We start from the raw sequence: 22,106 nt of genomic DNA on the forward strand, positions 1-22,106 counted from the left end.
GATTGCGATGCACGATCTGAGCCTTTGCTCGGGCGCTACGCTGCACTTTGTAGGTCACGTCGTTGAGGCGTTGTAGCACCGCGAAGGGTCCGTCCCACCACCATTGCAGCTTGGGGAGCGGCCGACCTTCTTCTTTGGGTGAACAGCCAAACAGCCTGGCCGGGCTTGAACCCGCCCTCCTGACGGTCGTACTGCTGCTTCTGGTAGCTCCGAGTCTGCCTCAGGTGTCGCCGGGCAAACTCGTGGGCCCGCGTGAGCTTCGTTCTCAGCTCGTCAACGTAATTTAGTGGCTCGGTAGTCTTCCTCCGTTCCTCCGGTGACCCCACAACGATGTCCAGGGGAAGTCCCACCTCCCGCCCGAGCATGAGCATGTTCGGGGTGAGCCTGGTGCTATCGTGCTGAGAGGAGCGGTAGGCCATCAGGACGTAGGGAAGATGTTCGTCCCAGTCGTCCTGATTCTCATCCACAAACATGCTCAGCATGGTCTTCAAGGTACGATTGAACCGTTCGACCATGCCGTCGGTGGAACGGAGTCGTCCTAGTCTTGTGGATGCCCAACAGCTGGCAGACCCCACGGAACAGGCCTGCCTCGAACTCCCACCCTTGATCCGTGTGGATTTCGAGGGGTGTCCCGAAGCGCGTGATCACCTGCTCCACGAGGGTCTTGGCAACAGTCTCGGCCATCTGATCCGGAAGGGGAAACGCGTCCACCCACTTCGTGAAATAGCCCGCCACTACCATTATGCTGGTGTTTCCGGCCTTGGTTCGGGGCAGGCGTCCGGTAAGGTCAATGGCGATAGCCGTCTTCTCCTTGTCATCCTCCGCCATGCGGACCTGCCAGTACCCGCTGACCAAGTCCAGGGTGCTGAACCACCTGGCTCCCTCGAGTGCGTCTAAGTTATCCTCTATCTGAGGGATGGGGTAGGCATCCTTCAGGGTGGCTGCATTGACCCGTCGGTAGTCCACGCAAAAGCGGACAGACCCGTCCTTCTTCCGCACCAGGACCATCGGCGACGACCACGGGCTGTGCGACGGTTCGATTACCCCATCCGCCAGCATCTGGTCCACCTGACTCTGGGCCTCCAACCGCTTGTGGATCGGAAGCCTCCGGGGAGCTTGCCGGATGGGTGGCGTCGTCCCTTTGTTGATTTGGTGGTGGACCCTGTCGGTTTGGCCGAGCCTGCCGTCCGGCTCGGTGAAGGCACCCTGGAACTCTACCAGCAGGCTCGCCTGCCGTTCACGTTCCTTGCCGTCCAGATGGGCCGCTCCCAGGTCCAGGAGGTCCTGCAGGTGGGCGGGCACACTATCGTCTGAGCTCCGAGAAGAGCCTCCCTGGCAACCGTGGCCCGCTGGACCGCCCTCGGGGCTCAGCACGGAACCTTCCATAGGGCAGGGCTCTGAAACCACCTGTTGAGAACTCTCCTCGGGGTCGATCACCGCGCCTTCTTCCACGGGGGCGAACATGGCCAGATGACTCCCCTTATAGACTGTAACCGGGTCTCCCGTCGGGTTGAATACTCGCACCGGCACACCCCCCTGACTGGTATCCACGAGGCCCGTCGCGACGGCCACCTGGCAATGGTCTGTGGCCGCCAGGCTGGGGTACACCATCCCCACTCTGCGGGCACGATCTCCGCAGACTTTCCCAGTCACGATCGCCTCTTGCCCGGTGGGGATTACCACACTCTCAGCCACTTGGACCCGTGCCACCACCGGCTTGCAGCTCGGCCCCTCCAGAAAAACCAGCTTGCCGTCAACCATGAGCGAGTTGTCACTCAACCTCCACTCGCAGCGGTGTTTAGCCAGGAAGTCTATTCCCACAATGACGTCTGGTTCGATATGTGCCACGGTGTAGGTGTGTACGGTGCACTGGTCCCCCAGCTGGAGTTTGAAGTCAGCGACCCCGTGCGCTCCCATCGAGCTACCATCAGCCATCCGCAGAGTCGGTCCAGCTGGCTGCAATCTGGGTTTGTCAGCGCCGGTAAGCCCATAGTAGACCTTAGCCGACACAAGACTTACGGCCACCCCCGTGTCTAGGAGCACCCGCACTGTCACTGGCCAGCTTGCCGGCCGTGTAGTTGACCCGGTTCGCCGGAGGCACCGGCGTCTCCCTGTGTCGGACTGCTGGCCCTGTTTCTGCCACCAACGGCTGCGGCGCAAGGGCCAGCTCCGGCGGCACCGTCAAGACTGGCACCGCCAGCAGCCGGCCCCGGACGGCGCCGCCTTTCACCTTTCCCATGGGCAATCCCGGCGGAAATGTCCATACTCGCGGCACCCGCAGCACTGGACCCACGAGGGGGCACCCGGCGAGGGTGGATCTCCACCCGCCAGCCCCGCCTTTCCCGGCATACCTGCGGAGGGTTCCTCGACCACCCGGACCTCCTCGGCCCCGATCCTACCCCTCCGCCGATGTGCCTGGAAACCAAAAAGGCTTCCATCTCAGTGGCCAGGGTAATCGCCTCTGCCAGGGTCGTGGCCCTCCTGGCGAAGACATGGCGCTGCAATTGTTCGTCCCCCAGGGCATTCCGGAAGGCCTCCACCGCCAGATCCTCACGCGTCTGCGTGGGCAAGGTGGGGTAACTCCGGAAAACTAACCGTCAGATGGACCTCCCCAGTTCCTCCAGGGACTCTCCCCGACCGCGCACCCGCATGGAAAGTTGAGCCCGATGGAGCGGCACCTGCGAAGCAACTCCAAACCGCCGCTCGAAGTGTTCAAGGACGCTCACGTAGTCCCTCCAGCCCTCCGGCAACAAGTCAGTGAATGCCCTGCCGATTGAAGATAAACGCTTCCTACAAATTCTCAAAGAAGGTGCTCACACCAGCCCCAGTGGAAACTTGGAGTTTCCACTCCCCTTCAAAAGGGAGGACACCAGAGTACCTAATAACCTCTCTCAAGCACAAGGACGCCTAAACAATCTCCTTAGAGTTCTCCGACGCACACCGACTATGATGTCCGAATACCAAGCCTTTCTAGCAAAGATCCTCAGCATGAATCACGCAAGCCCAGTTGAGCAGAAAGACCTGAACACTGCACCAGGAAAGGTTTGGTATCTCCCTCACTTTGCAGTGTGACATCCCAAAAAGAAAGACATCCGTGTTGTCTTCAACGCAAGCGTAGAATTCGACGGCACTTCCCTGAACAAAATTCTGCTACAGGTACCAGACCAGATGAACAGTCTTGTCGGCATTCTTCTGAGGTTTCGCATGGGACGAGTCGCTGTCACGGGCGATGTGGAAAAGATGTTCCACTCCTTCCAGGTAAACCCAGTACACCGTGACTACCTAAGATTCTTGTGGTTTCAGGACGACTACGGCAAGCCTGTAATCGACTACAGGATGAACGTTCACCTGTTCGGCAGCATCTCTTCCCCAGCAATCACCACCTTTGGCCTCAGAATGGCAGCCGACGCAGGGAAGAACAAACACGGAGACAACACAGCTGACTTTGTCTACCGAAACTTCTACGTAGACGACGGGCTGACTTCGCTACCAGATGCAGAATTAGCAGTAAGCCTCATCAAGCGTACATGTGATAGCCTGGCTGCCATAAGATTGCCTCAAACAGCAAAGACGTGGTGAGTGCACTTCCAGAAGGAGCCATAGCAAAAGACCTGGCATGCCTGAACCTAGACTACGACAAACTACCTACACAACGATCCCTTGGCATACAGTGGTCCCTCGAGGAAGACGCCCTCTTCTTTCATGGAGATTTCCCAGACAAACTGTTCTCACGGCGGGGAGTCCTATCTGTGGCCAGTTCCATCTTCGACCCCTTGGGGCTTGTTGCGCCCATTACCATTGAGGGAAAAGTTCTTCTTCGTGAGGTCATCACAGAAATGAAGGGAAAGAAGATGACACAAGATGCTTGGGATCGACCACTACCCGAAGCTTTCCTCCCTAGGTGGACTTGCTGGTGCAAGTCTCCGTCAGATCTGACAATGACAAAGATACAACGCTGCTACCATCCCCCAGAATTTGGCGAAATTAAACGTCATGAAATCCACATCTTCAGTGACGCCAGCAAACAGGCTATTGGAGCAGCTGTATACCTCAGATTGCTGAATGCAAATGAACAACCACATATGTCTCTTATCCTTGCCAAAGCAAAAGTCACTCCAACCCATGCGGTATCCATCCCACGTCTAGAGTTGTTGAAAAGCCACATGGCCATCAGTAGCACCACGTTCTACACTGATAGCAAGATAGTGTTGAGCTACATTACGAATGAGTCAAAACGCTTCCATACGTACGTGGCGAACAGAGTCCACAAGATTCAATCAGTATCCTGTTCCGCACAATGGAATCATGTTCCTACTGTCCAAAACCCAGCAGATCTGCCTCCCGAGGAGTTTCCGCACACCAACTAAGAGATACGATCTGGCTTCGAGGACCCGAATTCCTATGGAAAACAGGAGCGACTGCACCTCAGACTCTGGCGACCGAAGAAACCTCCCCACCAACACCACTCGAAGAAGATGACCCCGAAGTACGAAAGCATGCCCTCGTCTCAGCAACCGAAGTCAACATCGAAGAAGAGAAACCCACACAGCATGTGTCACGCCTTGGGTCCGATCGATTTTCAAAGTTCTCCAGCTGGAAAACCCTGAAGCAAGCAGTAGCAACCTTAATTAGTAAGGCGAAGAATGTCAAATTGCTGCACAACCACCAGAACCCAGAGAAACATGGAGACGACTGCAAGACCAAAAACAGACCAAAAGTAGAAGATTTGAACAATGCCGAGCAAACAATCATCAAAGCGGTCCAGTATGACTGTTTCACAGAGGAACTCAAGAGCCTCGAAAGTGGAAAGGCAGTGAAGAAACAAAGCCCGCTATACAAGCTCAACCCTTTCGTAGACTCCACCGGAATCATTCGAGTTGGTGGAAGACTTTCCAGAGCTAATCTTGATTTAGGAAGCCACCATCCTATTCTTCTTCCAAAGTCCAGTCATGTTTCTAAGCTGGTAATTGATCACTTCCACCGCAACGTCGTCAAGCACCAAGGGCGACAGTTCACAGCATCAGCAATTAGATCCGGAGGCATGTATATAATCGGATCACACCAGCTTGTTCGCAGCATTATCCATGCCTGCACTATTTGTAGAAAGCTTCGAGGACAACCACTCATCCAGATAATGGCAGACCTACCAAAAGATAGACTTGAAGCAACACCCCCATTCACAAACGTCGGCATGGACGTGTTCGGACCCTGGCTGGTCATGACAAGGGACACACGGGTGAGATCAACTGAATCAAAGAGGTGGGCGGTACTTTTTACGTGTATGTACACTCGAGCTGTCCACATAGAGATTATTGAGGCTATGGACTCAGATGCATTCATCTCCGCATTCCGAAGATTTGTAGCGATCAGAGGTCCAGTGGCTAGGCTGAGGTGTGATAGAGGCACCATTTTTGTGGGAGCCAAGTCAGAGATGAAAATAACTCCAGAAGAGACGAACCACGTTGCTGACCATCTCTCCTCAAACAGTTGCGAGTGGGCTTTCTACCCTCCCCACACCTCCCACTTTGGAGGGATATGGGAGCGTCAGATTGGTGTCATCCGTAGAATTCTTGATGCCATGTTCTTGCAGTTAGGGAAGCATCAGCTTACCCACGAAATACTCTCTACCTTCATGGCAGAAGCCTGCGGAATCGTTAACTCTCGTCCAATCACATCAGTCTCCTCAGATGCTAACGACCCCCAAGCTCTGACTCCAGCGATGTTGCTAACCACAAAGATGCAACCACTGCATCCTCCCCAGGTGACTTCGTCAAAGGAGACCTCTTTGCTCGCAAACGATGGTGACGGGTCAATATCTTGCCAACCAGTTTTGGATTAGATGGAGACAAGAATATCTTCAAAGCTTACAGCAAAGACAGAAGTGGTCAGAATCGAAACCCAACCTCGCTGAGGGAGATATGGTTCTCCTACGAGAGAAAGAGAACCCCAGATGCTACTGGCCTTTTGTACGTGTAGTTAAGACCTACGACAGCGACGACGGAAAGGTCCGCAAGGCTGAAGTGAAGTTCTATCGTAATGGCGCCCAGCGGACTGCTCTAAGACCAATCAGTGAACTCGTTCTCATCAAACATTTTGTCCAAACTTAGTTATATCTCTTCGTCGCTACTTCGAAGATAGCTGCTGTGATGTGTTGTCTGATATTTAACCTTTTGTTTTTTTTGGTACTAAAAAACTACTGTTGACAGAGAGAAATTTTAAGGCCCCCACACCAAACAAAACTTTCCATTGCTGTGGCCAGGTCAATTGAGGGCGCTGTGCACGTGACAACTCATTCAGTGTACTTTATTAAATTAGTGCATGGTTTTAGTTGCCAGTCCAGAATCCCTCCGTTGATCATCATTATTTTATTCTGCCACAACGAACTGGAACCCTGGGTACCCCCTTTGATCCCAGTACCCCGGCACACCCTGGTAACACTACTTTAGGTAATTTTTAGGCGGGGAGTGTCATGGCTACACCCATTGAGGGCGCTGTAACCTCTTCACGGTCTGGATCCTTTTTGTTTACCTGGTCAGGTGACCAGTCTAGCCACATGCAGCTGGGTAGCCATTTTATTTTGGCTGGATTTCACTTCCATTTGACAACTTTTATGAAAATGTAAGCATCCCTGTAAATCAAAGTTCACTAAGACAATCAACCTTTCAGAAGAATTTCCCTGCACCACAGTCATGGAAGTTACTGTTTCTTTTACCTTTTATTTACCTGCATTTAATGGACTTTGTGTGAGCTCAACTGTCATGCCTGTAGAAATAGCTTTCATGTACACACATGGACATGTACATGTATGTTTTCACAGTGCATCTTATGAGTCACTTTATTTAACCTTGTATTAGAAATTTCCTCGTATGGATAGATGATAGATTTCACCTACTTTCATCTAGTTACCTTTCCAGCGTAAGGTGCAGTGTTTATTTTTCCATATATATATACTTTTGGCTTCCAAATCGTTTCAGGGCTTTTTACAAACAATTCGACACTTAGATTTAATGATAAATGTTGACTGTCTACATGCACATGTACGTACGTACTCCAGGACTAGTGTACATTGGTAACTTGCATTATTTTTACTTCTTAGGAGAAAAGGCAAATTTCCCCGAAACTATATGTACTAATTATCAGCAGTTTTCTACAACATTCTGGAGGATTTTGAAACTTATTGGATCATATTGCTTCCTCTTGCAAATTCTTACTAATTCGACTGTTTTTCTGTATGTACCGTGTGTACCGAGGTTTTAGGTGCACAGATTTATTCACTGTTCATTGGATCTCATTTCATTTCTTGAATTGATTGATCCATGAATTTCTATACGGCCAGTACAGTGACATTTGGGATTAAATGTAGCTGTGATTAAGAATGAAACATGATAGGTATGTTGTAACCACTGTTAATAACATGTTTTTAGAATTTCACAACTATGCAATTTCTTTAAATGATACGAGTGTTTCAATGTATTTTACTCTCTAGTTTATTACATTTCATTGTATGAATGAAATGTAAACAGACAAAATAGATATGAGACATTCATGCAGATTGTTAGTTCTCAGTTACCATTTTGCTGTCAATTTTACCTTTGAGTAATTCCATCTACTAAAGGTAGTAATAATGGGGAAAATCATTATATTTGCCCTTTGATACATGTGCATCTTTGTGTGTGACTATGGCAACTGTCATTAATATATTTGTGGTTTTGAAAATTAGCTGATAGTGATGTGTACTGCTAATCTAAGAGTATCCATTGACCAGAAAGCACAGTCAAGCAGGCTTTTTTGGAAGAGATGCAAATGATTTAATTTGTTTACACATTTGTTTACATTCAAGCATACAAATGACCCTAAAGTCACTTGAGTCAATGTATAATCATAACATACCTGATTCTGTTACAAACACCATTTTTTTCAGGGAGAAAGGGTGTGACAGATATCTTGGAAGGTACTAACAAAGATATTTGGTTCGTTGTTCAATTTAACATTCCATATCCTGTAAGAATATACAGTACGTTTCAGTCCCTTACAGCTTTACAAACTTCAAATTACCTTTGGAAATTTATTGTTGATGCTTTAAAACATCTTGACTTAACTCATTTTTGTTACATGCAATTGTTACATTAATATGTTTATGTTCTAATAGCAGGCTGATCTAAATAAGATTACACATTGCACACAGTGATATATTCATGCACGTTCAGACATGTTTGCTAGTTAAAGACAACCTTTGATAATGATTACATTTTTACATGTACAATAGTGACAAAACGGTTAAAATCCAAACAAAATTTCTAGAAGTAATAAATGATCATGATTCTGAGCATCGTTTCCGCAAATGACATGATGACGTCAACAGTCGAAGAATCCGTATCTGTTATCATTAAGTAAGTATTATAAATTTTAAGCTATTGTGAGAGGCTCCACAAAGTACAAAGCAAATTCTCAACTGTGAGAATAATATCACGTGACAAGTCATATACGATTATCTTCTTTAGTGGACATCCACTTGCATTGGTTCAAATTGATTAAAAATTAAACTTTTTCAGGGTATATGTCACTCCAGAATACTAAATTGTTCATTTTTACTCTCTCATAGTTTCTTAATGCCAGGTTTTTTCATCTCATTTGCCATACCTATTTTGTTGGTAAAACAGTCCCAAAACAGCTCTGTGTTTGTACTTGTTTATGTCATACCCCCCCAAATTTGCCATGTTTTGGTTTTTTGCTAATTTGTGAATGACTAGTGTAAGTCTATTTTTGTAGGGGAGGTCAGTCTGTCTCCTCAAATTTCCCAAGACATCCATCTTGGTGTTGCCTTGTGTCAGGCATGGTCCTGTGTGTTATCTAAAACAATGTGGGGGGCAACAGCCTGGCCAGGAGTGATATGGGTTGGTCGAGTGCGGGAACGGCATTCCACTCCTTGCCTGGGGTAGAGCACACCGCTCTCCGTTGTTGGATTGGAATCGTCGCTGTCAAATTTGCATTATTTTGCTGTACCCATCATTTCTCTGGCACAGGTCCCCCTGCCGATTGCCGAGGTATGACCTGGCGACCCCTTTTAGAGCTTTTGCGGTGTTGATCACTGCTCTGATCCCCCGTGGCAGTGATTTCACCCTCTTCCCGATGGTTGCTGTTTTCCCTGAAGTTTCCCTTTGCCGCCTGCTGGTACGTTCCTTGGACGTCCCCGGGATCTTCATTCGCTTCGATACATTCGAGAACTTTGAACTTTTCGTCTGTTGTGGACTTTCTGATCACGTGTTCGCGGACGTAACTGAGCGCGGTCATCGTCCAAGCGGAAGCAAGATCCTGACGAGACAGTAGGAGACGCAGCCGCTATCACCCTATCCTTTTTTAATTTTTTGATATAAGTCATTGTAAATTTTGTGTATTTTCATTTGTGTGTTTTGTCATTGATTGTATTCCTGATTCATATTTCTCCGCTTCAATTTCCAGTTGAAGATCATGCGAGTGACCAGAATTAAAGTTCCGTTGAATTCGAACTGTACATTAACCTAAATCTTGAATGACTATTGTTTTTTTTTATTTTGTCGAGTTGATCGAACCGGTAGGGAATTACATCATCGGGGTTTCCCTAATCTGGGATAGACCCCGCGACATTTACAAACACTTCTATCTAGTTTTTATTTTTTTTTTTATTTTTTTCAATAACCATATTAGTGAAAGAATAAACTGCAAGGATTACACAACCTCAAAATGTAAACAAGTACAGACCCAACACACTATGTACGAGGTGTGAACGGTACTGTACTTATGATACATTCACGAGTCAATTCAGGCTCTCTGGACTGGTTTCCCTATTTCCAATGTGTGAGTATGGGGGTAGTAGAGGCAATATGATTGGCAACCGACGAATACATGTACATAACTGCCTTGTTCCCCGATCCTGGGATGCTGCGCCGCTTGCACGCTTGGCTGGCCGCGCCGCGGTTGGCAGTGGCCCGAGCTTGCCTGCGACGAGGCACGGCAAAAGGTTAAGTGATTGATTTCATTCTTCAAATGGTGCCATAAAGAAGTTGCTCGGATTGTAAGTGGCAGTGTGAAGATCAACTTATAAGTGGCCTATCTTACAAAAATTGCGATATATTAAAGCTGTATTTGTAAAAGAAAAAAAAAAGTACTACAAAGTAGCAGAACGTAGAAGCGGGGGGAGTGTTAATTCATACCCGCTACCTAGCCTACAGGCCTACAAGTGGTATAAGGGATAACTATGTGTGTTTTTGGGGGGGGTTGTTGTTTGTTTTTTTTACAGTAAAATCTTAAAAGCATCTTAATTCTCTCTGACTTGAAAAATGTTATTTTTTCTTGAGATAACAGAAAAAATTCTCATTTTATTTGTTCGTCCTCCAAAATTTGTCTTTCAAAATCTGACAAGCACCAACTTTAAAAAGCTCGCTATATTGAAATAGTGCATTTTCATGTAATCAAGGTAATTGTCTGAGTCCAACCAAAAACTAGTCCAATTTCACTTAATGGATAGTTATTTCATGTCGCTGTCCACTCAACTGCTGCATCACTGCTCTGCCCAGAAGTTTCATTATCCTTGTGCATGATTTGAGGCACAAGGGAGCATTTGTATATTCAAAATACGTGTAGTGCAGTGTGATGATGAAATTGATTGTCTAATATTGTGTACATCAACAGAAAATTTAATACACGTCTAAAATCTGAAGTTAATGCAGTCAATGCATCATTGACCACATCAACGGTGGCCTACCGCACCGCGCATGCTTCACAAGAAAGGTTGACTGCACCCGGCCAGTACCGACTTGATTTCAAATCTAGTTTGGCCATAGCTTGGCACACACAATGACACAGCCAGCCTTCATTGTTGCAGACACAATGCCAAGATCCATTAGGGTTTGCGCTATGTGAAGTCCACGTTGTGTGGATCAGTCAGAAATAATTTTTTATTTCTTTGAAATGCCATTTTTTTTCCCGAAACTTGTACCTTGAAGGGGAAACTGGCCATGGTTGTGTGCTCTTTTGTCAACTTAAAGCGGCTCTTTTTGATAGTTTTTGTTTTTAATGTACCTTTTATTAAAACCATATCCTATTGAATTCCACGGTCGAGGAAAATGTATGCTTTTAAGCCATCATCAGTGGGTCAGACTGCCGACACTCTACACGGGCAGGACTTGTGCGAGTTCCAAGTTGGGTACCTCCACTGGCCAGTGAAGAGTAGAGTCAGGGGCTTCTGCTTGGGCTCTTTGTGCACCCATAGTGTGTCCGTTATGTGTCTGTCATGTAAGACCGAGCAAATGTCGAGCGAGATAGGGCGAGTGCCAGTGCTCGTAACACGCACAACCCCCCCTCGACCTAGAAAGGGTACTTACTTATGATGACTACAGTATGTTATTTTATTCTCTTGGGAGAGCATCAGGGCGTATCATCAAATATCACAGAGGGATATCATATATTTTGATGCCACTGGGTCAATAATCAGGAATAATTCAAAATTTTCTCCCACTAAGAAATACCAATTATATGACCTTGTGATTCGTCACCCTCAAAAAGGTAATCTTCCATCTATGCTTGCATCTTTTCTTACAGCAGATCATAATGCTGTTGTAGTAAGTTATTTTTTGCAGGCTGAACAAACCCTATTTGGTCATAATGGCATTAATCTACCTCTTCTACTAATGATTGGTGGCAGCTCCACACTGTTTTTGTCATGTCTCAAAGCTTTCAATTGTGAGACTGTGACAAGTTACTTCAATAGATGTTACAATATAGTTACTGGGTCTACCACAAATAATGATTTCAAGAGAGCACTCCAGTGGATGATTTGGAGCAAAGTACTGCCCTGCAAACTGACAACAAATCACCTCAGTTAAATATTTTCAAGATGAGCATGTATCAAAGGTGCCCAATTTACCCTTTGGCATATGTTTTCAAAGGGTGGCTCAAAATACAATATGCCAGTTGAACAAGTACAAAAGGCCGTAAAGGATTCCTCCAAATTACCCCAAAATTCCTACTTTTGAAAGGAGTTCATAAGTTATTTACTTGAATACTCTGCCGAATATTCCAAATTGGTCAAAGACGTATGAGTCACTGAAAAACTTGGCATATCAAAGCATCACCTCTTACGACCACACTCAAGGTATTGTAGAGAAAAGCATACAAGAAGTTAATCAGGTTAATATGAACCATGACAGCGCAAGAACAATAACTGATTTCATGCTGAAATATGAGTACAACATGTTACCCTTGCAGAAAGAATTTTACAAAGCGTTTTGTATGAGTAAACAGAAAATTCCATCCAAAACTGTCAAATTGTCTCATAAAATATGGCATAAGCATGTGAAAGTGAGCACAGCAGCCAAAAAAAGGAGTGTATTTGACACCACTGTTGACGGCATTACAGTTTAAAGAGAAATCCAAACAAAAACACTCAAGAAAACAAGTAATCAATTCATTTGACTCGTCAGACAGTGAAAAAACACTTCAAGTCTCACTTCCCAAAAAAGGGATTTCCAGTAGCCGTAAAAGAAATGGTTCAAGAGGCAACAAGGACAACAGAGATATCAGTATGGCATATCAAAACACCAGAAGGTTAGCAAGAGGTATTGTAAGCAATAGGGTATCCTGCTGGTGGATATCGACTATCCCAGCCATAAAACCTTTCATTGGCCTAGCTACATGTAGGCTCAGTATGTCAAAAGTTCAAGAAGCGATACATGTAGGTTCCTATGGCAACAGTTGATAGACTTTTTCTAGATATTGATGGAGACATCCAGATCCATTTCGTTTCAGACTGTCAAACCATTGGTCACGGATTCTGCCATTCAAATGAACATCAACTGTCACCAGCAACAGGATGCTGCAGGATTTTATCAACAACTCATAATTAAATATTTTGGAGAGTCCTGTTTGTCCAATGAAATTGAGATCTCAAAAAGCATTAGATGCCTTAACTGTAACATTAACATAGAAGTTGGGAACTTGACATTTGGTGTATTGCCTGTTTGGAATTGAACCTTGGTAACTACCTGCAAAAATGCTTTGAAGAGGAAGCTGTAAGAGGTCTTCATTGTGATAGTTGTGGCCAAGACAAGTGTGCAAAAATCACCAGGGCTCTTATTGTGAACTGATTACGGTATTGGTTGTGCAGTTGTTGAGATTCCGTAATGTTGGGGGCCGACATATGAAAATCATAAAAGATGTCAGCCCAAGTGTGGTGTTGGATCTGTCAAACTTCTACATAAAGAATACCCCAGCAGTTTACAACTTACAGTCTGCCGTCATCCACGAAGGCCAATCTTTAGAAAGTAGGCATTACAAAACATTGGTAAGGAACAATATGGACAAGGAATCATACAGTTCAGTGACGTCAATGTACATGAAACATCAGTGTTTCTCTTCACAAGTGAAGTTTCCGCTGTGGGATACTAGTTTTTCCAATGAAAAAAACGATTCAACCGAAGAAAATGCTTCACTGTTTTCTGTATCGGCCACCACAGAGATATGGTACACCATTACTGAAAAGGAAGACAAATATATTCAACTTTTGTGGGCCTGAACTGACGCAAAGAATTTAGATAGTATTGCAGTGCGTGACAAGAAAAGCAAATCGCCATGATTAATAGCAGGCCCAAATTATCTGTGTTGAAGTGTTTGAGACATATCTATGATAAGGGAATCCGTCGTTGATTTCTATGTTAGTCAACTATGCAAAATTGTAAACTCAGATTCGGAACAAATGGAGTAGTGGGCAATTCACTGTCATGAAACGTTCAAGATCATCAACAAAAAGCACGACAAACGTTCCGATCAGTCTCTACTAAGCAATAGGTGGAAAGGCTTGCGGTAGCACCATGCGAAGGTTTTGTTTTATTTTATAATTTAACATGTACATGTACATGTAGGTCTAAGTCTCCATTACAGGTGTTTATTATCCTGCTATCCTGGCTTCGTTCATTTTACCAGCAGATATCTCCAGAGGACTGGACCAAAATTGCTATTGTCTATGACAATATGTGCCATTTAGATAATATGGTTGTAGCCCGTAAACCGCTTCCACTTTCGTGGCATTGGTCACACCTGTTGTTGTAACCACGAACGTGCATTGATCATCTGCTCATTGAGAACTACGCAGATTGTGAATGCAGAAGCAGGTACCATCCTGATGATCATCTTGAGGAGAAAGACAACACCATCAGTTGTGAACAAACGTTTGTTTTGCTGGGTAGATTCAAAAAAATCCTTTGTGCTATGCTAAAGACACATCACCTATTCTACATTCATTGTATGATTGTTCGAAGAAACAGATACACAGCGCTCTGCTATGAACAAGGTTACAATCCAATTCTTTCAGCATGTAGAAGTGCCAACAGTGTGTAGTGTAGCCTGATTCTAGTGGTACTGGTGACTCTTTGGAAGGAGTCCAAAATATCACAATACAGGTGTACCTTTTTGGAAACCGAAGCCTTTTGTTGACGCAGGACTTTTTTAATGTGTGCTTGTTGATGGTATCAGATCTGTATATTCATTTGGCATAGTGGGCGTCTCCTTTTGATATTGAAATTTGTATATGGTTCATATTCACTGCCTCTTCTGGGTAATGCATTTTATTTGTATTCATGATTAGAAGTGTCCTGCCATCAGTTAAATTTTGTGGCATCGTAGCACATCTATCCCCGGACAGTCTTACAAGCTAAAGAGGTTTGGCACCATTTCTTCTCCTTTCTTTCAGCTTTTCCGATAATAATGCTATGTATTTGGTCACACAAAGTTCTCTGATGGTTTTTTTCCCCCTCAATCTACATAAGTTTAACTTAATTGCATATTTTCTTATTGTAGAGATAAATTTAATTGTGATTTTATTACCTGTACTTCAAATTGCCTCATCAAATTTAATAATGATCCAGCTGCCAATAGGGCTTTATTGAAAACCTTGACAGTTTATGTACAGTAGGTTGTTTATCCAACAAAATATCTGTAGAGTTGTATAATTGTAATTTAGTATTAAGTGTTGTATTTTTGTGTAATTACTTTTCTTCCATATACACGTATTCCTGTGTACATTCATACACACACGTTTAGATTTGGTTCGGTGTGTTTTATGCATGTCATTCTGCCTGGGAGGTCAATAGCCGAGGAACTATTGAAAGTAATGAATCCTCTCCATAAACACCGTCTGGAGTGAAGATGGAGATTAGCTGTGGAAATGTATTGATAAAGACGTTATTCCCATTTAACTTTTTCATGTTTTTTTTTATTGATTAACTCTTGTGCGGATGCAATCATTCATTAATGGTTGAACGTGTCGTACTTTAATTGTTGGTAAACTTGATTATGGCTGTATAATTGTTTAAGTTTAGATTTCCCGAAACCGTGACAACGCACATAAAACCTTTGCTGATTTGAACCAGTTTGTATTTTTCCTTTATTTATTTATCTATTTTTTTCTTAGTCACCACAGGATAAACAGGTAGTCAACCAGACATGATTGCAACAAATAAACATTGACAGTCCAATTGATGGTCACGTGTTGCCTGTTTCTGTATCTGTGTGAAGTGGCTTAAAGCACCCCCTATAACTGGCCTTAGGAGCAGTTAACAAGGCATCTGCTTGGATTAGTCTATAAGCAGATGACACAAATGATGGCTGAAAAGGAAATGCCACATTATGCCATTTCCAATACAAGCTACCCAAACAAACAAGAAGGGTTTGCACAATGTTGATGGCATCTTTAACCATTATTAACCATAATGTTAACCGTAGGAAAATTATCAACTGTGCCTTGCCAGCATTTCAGAAAAGAAATTTACCAACAGTATCTTCTTTTATCTGTTCCAGCTTACATCTTCAGGCATTTTTAAGTATACTCTTCGAAATGCTCTTGGAGTTGGAGTTAATCAGAGAACCACTTTATTCTGCCTTTGTAATGTGATCGATCAGCTTACAGACCACAGCATCGGTGTTCAAGAACTTCACACATTAGAGGTGCACAAGGTTCTGAGTGGTATTGAAAGGGAATTTCCTCTTGGCATGCAGGTATTGACAAACATATGGAGACAATGGACATAACAGACAACAAGAGTTAATGCAGGATTTTTTTGTAACATTTCCTCTAAATTATGTGAAATAGAGAGAATACGAATTTTTATGTCAACCAAGACAGAAATACATATTGGACAATGAAATGTGGCAACATGCCTGCTGGGTTCTTGTGGAGATGCCATGAAATGGTTTAGACTCTAAATTGTTCTGTTAATGCAATGATAATAAAAAAATGACCGCCCTTATTTTATATGTGCACGATAACTATCATGTACGTACACAATAACTCAAAAGTGCACTCCACATCCATACAAGTTTAATACGGATCAGATTGCTGCACGTATGCTGCGTGCCATTGTTGCCCAGATGAAGCCCACTTTACTATATCAAGGTGAATCAGGACATATTTACATGTTCACATCCAGTGCACTTTTCACACAGGTAATTTCTTTGATCATCATAGGAGCATGGTTAGTGTTTTCCCCAGTTTCAACTATTTGATATTATTAATACAACTTCTTTCAAAATTATAAAATATTGTGGGATGATTATGGATCACCGACACATAACACACACTCTCACAAAACGTTGGCTATTTTGAGGGAACATTTATAAAACATGCTTTTCTTCTTTTTTTTTCTTTGTCCCTAGAAATAGGAAAGTACTGCTTGGAGGCAGGCCTGAAGCTGCAACACTTTGTTGAACCAGGGAAGGAGCTTCCAAGACTTAATTCAGTAAAAATTGGTGTAGTGGTAGAATTACATGCACATTTAGTAGGAACTTTGAATTTTTCCTTGTTGATCTAGTTGGTAGGGATAATGTTAAGGTAAAGTCTACAGCTACTTCTATCTCGCACCTTGTTGGAACATACAAGAAAAAGAACAAAGCAACAATGTTGCAGGCATTGAGTTCATGGAAGCCTAACAAGATTGTACGGAATAGGGAAGAAACGTATGCAGACACGCCTTGAAAGAAGAAAATGAAAAAACAACTCCATCAACATCAACTGGAACTTAAGCAGGCAAAAAGTGCTTAGCAGCCGCAACAGAATTTGCCTCTTCTGTTTCAGATCAGCTTGCTACAGAAACTTCTCGGCGATTAAAAAAGCAAAAAAAGCATGATAAAGTGAAACAAAAGAATAAGATATTGCAAGAACAGAATTGTAAATTAGAAGAAGACATTGCTGCACTCCAGACATCGGTAAAAACTTGAATGAAGAACGATCTCAAATTCTGCAGGAGCTGCAGGATATAACATTTAAGTTTGACCCACACAGCAACGAAATCTTCGATAATACTAAGAACTTTGAGGCAGCAACCACAAAAATGAGGTCATTTCAAAACAAGCATGATTCAATGAAGGCAAAACTGTAGAAATATGATACTAGAAATGTTAACAGATGGATGGGTCGTACAGATAAGAAAATTACAGAACCAGAGCTTGAAAAGGATCAGTCAAAACAGCAGTCTCAGAAATTACTGAAGACCATGACAGAGCCGAAGGGAGAATTTGAAGAGGCAAAAGCCAGTTTGATGGCAACACAGAATGATGTATCAGATCTACCAGATCTCAAACAAAACCTGGTTGCTAAAACAACAGAAAAGAGGATTTCCAAGCAACTGCAGTACTTAAAAGTCAAAGGAGACAGATAAATTCTTAGATGGAGCTGCTTATGAGAAGGAACTGAATTACTTGCAGACTAGAGTTCTGTCAGTGCAGAAAAAGAATAATTAGCTAGAAGATCTGGTTGGATTACTACAAGATGAGGAGGTGACTTCTTTCCACAATGGCAAGTACAGTGATGACATTCGTGAGACTGTTGTGGAGCTACTAGCTTGTAGTGTATCAATGGCAAAGGTCAGTGAAGTCATGAAGATTGTGCTGAGTAAGCTAGGGAAGCAAATAATCACCAAAGTACCTTCTGTAGCAACAATTTCACAGATAGCTGTAGAGGCCAGACACCTTGCAGGCCTTTAGGTTGCTCAAGCCATGCTCAGTATTATACTCTGTTTTCAACACTTGGAAACTGCCTGCATGGAGATGGTACGACAAAATATCATAAAAAATATCAAAATCTACAAGTTTCTCTGCCAGATGGCTCCACGCATACATTAGGACTGACTCAAATGGGCTCAGCCTGATGTCAACAATGCTAGTTCTACCAAACAATGCACTCCGAGTCCTGCTGCAGCTAACCAAAGACTCCTCTGTATTCAAATCTATGACAACACATCCTCCTAGGTCCTCTCCATCTCAATATGACAATGCCAATGTGTAACCGTGACTGGTATGAAGATGTCTTTGGTAAAAAGGGGCAAATAAGAAACATCAAGCTGAGCTGAAAGACATTTGGCAATGTAGGCACATGACTGGCTACAGATAGGAGAGATTATCTCAATTAACGATGAGGATGACACTATACAGTTGATATGGTACAACATGGTTGATATGGGAACATACTTCAGCAAATGGAAGCCAGTTAACAAAAAGATTTATGGAAAAAGGGGGATGCAGGCATGGAAAGATTGCATCCAGACAAAGTTGTATTATTTGCGATCCATTCACTCTTACTCTGTCCAAAAAGCTCCCAGGAGAGGTTGTCACATCCCTAAAACCTAGATATGAAGAAATTTATCATTAGCTATAATATCCAGAGCTACTTATTGCAACTTCTACCAGATTCACTTTTCCTTTTTGAAATTGTAATGTACATTTTTTTTCTGGTTTTTATATTTTGTTTGTAATTTTTGCAAAAGTAAATTTATTTGAAAAGCACGCATAACAATAGCCATACAACTTGCCCCCACCAGCACGTGGCACAGATCAGAAGCCGGCCCGTCTAACGGGCATCCTCACAGCAGATTTACATGTTTGACGAACCGGATTTGCTCTCAGTTTCTTGTCCCAGCTTAATGCAGCATGAGGCCCACTGATCGTGGGTGAAACAAGGTTACTGCTCTTTTGGTACAGTACTGTACGAGCGCACACACATGGGTTATTCCAGAAATTAGGGGTCCATTTTTTTTCGTGTCCCTGTTACATCTGACATATAATTTTGTAAGTTCAGAACATATATTCTAATTTCCAAAAATGATGAATTAATGCAAATTACCTGCCAAACAGATAGCAATTGTTTGAAATCAGTCCCGGTGATATTTCCATGTCAAATAACAAAGGTTAGATGTAACAGGGACATGAAAGTGTCAAATTTGGACCCTTAATTTCTGGAATTACCCATATACATTCATTGCACAATAAGTGGTGCCATGAACTACAGTTGCGCACATACACGTCGAGTGCGATATCTTCTCATATAATTATATATAACGGTTTGCCCGTACCCAACGTACATTAATAAGCACTGTATGCTCAGTGCTTGTCCGAGAGCTTGCGAAAAAAAAAAACCTCACAAGCTTACTCGGGTGGGACTCGAACCCACGACCTCCTGCTTACTAGTGCAGATGTCTTAACCACTCGACCACCGAGCTTGCCGGGGTCGGCTGGCCGGTCCGAGTCAAATGAAGCAGCGGGTACCGCGAACTATTACATCTTGAAAAAATCTTCTAATATACATGTGAATGTATGCAAAGAGTTACTCCAAAACACTGAATAATTCAGAGCATTCAATGCCCTTATCGGGATGAATGTTGAGGGGAGAGGCGGATCTCTCTCTGCTCTTTAAGAGTCCATTGAAAGGCCATTATACTACTTCGCTTTGTGTAATTTTCAGTTCTAAGTAGCAGTTTGTGTTGAATTTTAAATCTATAGAGATTTTGCCTGGTAGCCAACTTGCAGGGTAGTTCTTTTGTTGCACAGGGAAACTGCCTTTGTATATACCCTTTTCAAAGGCCATGGAATAAATCAGAAACAACTACTTTGTGGAAGGAACTCCATGGATTCATAAAGCAACAAAAAATTCCAGGCAAATGTGACTACAAAAACCGCATTTATGCACTCTGTCCTCGAAAACAGGTCATGGAAGAACATCAAATACAAAATGAAGACCATCATTACAGGGATCGAAAGGGGCAAGAAAAACAACTACTAAAAACAGAGATGTATTGGAAGTTGACCCCCGTGGAAAGAATGTTCATTCAACCATAGAAGAGTAAGAACACAAGGAGTTTGAACGGCCTGCCAATACCCCACTGGCTATTTACTGACTAATTACAGGAATTTAATGTCATATACATAACAATTGTGAAAAGTACAACTTTCATCAGTGATCTCCCTGAATTGAATCTCTGCAGCAGCACTCAAGAGAAGATGGTTCGGCTTCTTGCCTAAAGACAGAGCTTTCGCAGAAAGACAACCAAGACGCAGGCCCACATGGAGCAGTACTCCTCCAGTAATTACAGCACAGGTGCTATCCAAGAAACAGACCAGCTAAAGCTAAGAGAGACCAGCAGGAGGCAGGCAAAACACCACTAACAGCACTCATCCAGAAAAGATGCTGCAGGTTCTATCCAAGTAACTGACAGGCCAAAGCTAAAAAAGACCACCAGGAGTCAGGCCCAACAAAACCAAGAGCAGTCCTCCAGTAAAGATACTACAGGTTCTATCTAAAAACAGACCAGCCAACCTTCAAAGGGACCACCAGTGCAACAGCACTCCTCCAGTAAAGATGCTGCAGGTTCTATCCAAATACATGTACATGTTACAGACCAACAAAAGCAAAAAAAAAACCACCAGGGATCATCAGGCCCAACAAAACCAACAGCACTCCTCCAGTAAAGATATGGGTTACATAAAAGTTTCTTCCTTTATGTTATGCATGAAAAACTACCGTTAGTAAATATTATACTCTTGCGTTCTTTAGGTTGACAGTACCTAATTACCATATTGTGCCTGGTATTAAATAAATCGAGAGCCGTTTTGGACGTTCTCGACTCTGTGATCGTGGGTATCATTGACATTCTTGACTAATGCCCTTAAGTTTTGGTATTTACTTGGAACTTACTTGGGGAGTTCTCGTGGTCATGGGTATCACGTTTGTACAGGGTTCAGCTCAATGTACACGGTTTTATGCGAGGTGGCCGCAGGTGCTGCCTCGTGTACCGGTTTGCATGTATGTTAGTATTCCGGTGGAGTTTGTGAATTAATCCACATCGAAGCTGTGGCATACACACACACTCAAAATGGTTTGCCCGCTTTCTTGTTTTATATGAGTTTGAGTATAATATGTGATAAACTCAAGATTACAGTGCACATTTCGAGTAGGAACAAAACAAAATCAGGGTTTACAACCCTTTGGTCAGTAACTACTAAGCATCTGGAAAACTTTTCATTGTTTTCCAGAGGAATAAGTAAATGGTACTTTTTACATACATTCTGCCAACCAGGAAAATTGGCCATTCCAATATTGTAAAGGGTCCTAATTTTGTAAGATTCTTAGTGTTCCTAATTAAGTTTTTGTTGTGAAAGAGTTAGCAACTTCCAACTGTGTACTCAACATATTTCAAACAGTTCAGCTGACTGCGTCATTCCATGGTGTATTGTAAATGTTGGAATGAAACTCATCATGTTGCTACATGTATATTTCATGTACATCCCAAAATTTAATTTAGTGGTCTCAAATTTAACATTAAAATGAATACATGTACATGTATGCTAACAAAACAATAACGTGCATGATGTATAGACATACAGAATGGGTGGGTCAGCACTAGGGAGAGGAGGAAGTCACAAAAGTGATTCGCTAAACAGAGACGATTGCAAACCTCTGAAAGAATGCCACAGTTACAGAATGTGAAGAGCACGAACAGGAAAAGGTAAAGATTCCACAACTTTGATGTGATTAGTATACGGATAGTATAACATAGTTTGAGGTTGGAAAGTCGATATTAGCTCCCCTTGGTATCTGAAGTTCACAAATTAGTTCCCAAGGCAAAGTTGAGGAATTAGTTTGTCAACTGCTAATGCCGGGGGGGGGGCAATATCGACTGTGTAACCAAAATAAACAATGTTCCATTTGTTTTACTTCACCTCATGCCAACATTACATGTGAAATGAAACAAGGATATGTGTACATTTCCACAATATTTCCATTTCATTTTTGCATCCTCAACTTAAAA

At 43.3% G+C, this 22,106-nt stretch overlaps 1 long non-coding RNA gene across 2 annotated transcripts in view; it reads left to right on the top strand.

The window, feature by feature from the left end:
* LOC147798564 (uncharacterized) overlaps positions 1-22,106 on the top strand; it is a 111,272-nt gene that overhangs the window by 74,597 nt on the left and 14,569 nt on the right. The gene's annotated exons all lie outside the window — the stretch shown is intronic.

Source organism: Acanthaster planci, linkage group LG07, assembly GCF_054643075.1.
Source record: "Acanthaster planci isolate LZ-2023a linkage group LG07, COTS_SCS, whole genome shotgun sequence".
NCBI classification, from domain to species: Eukaryota; Metazoa; Echinodermata; class Asteroidea; order Valvatida; family Acanthasteridae; genus Acanthaster; species Acanthaster planci.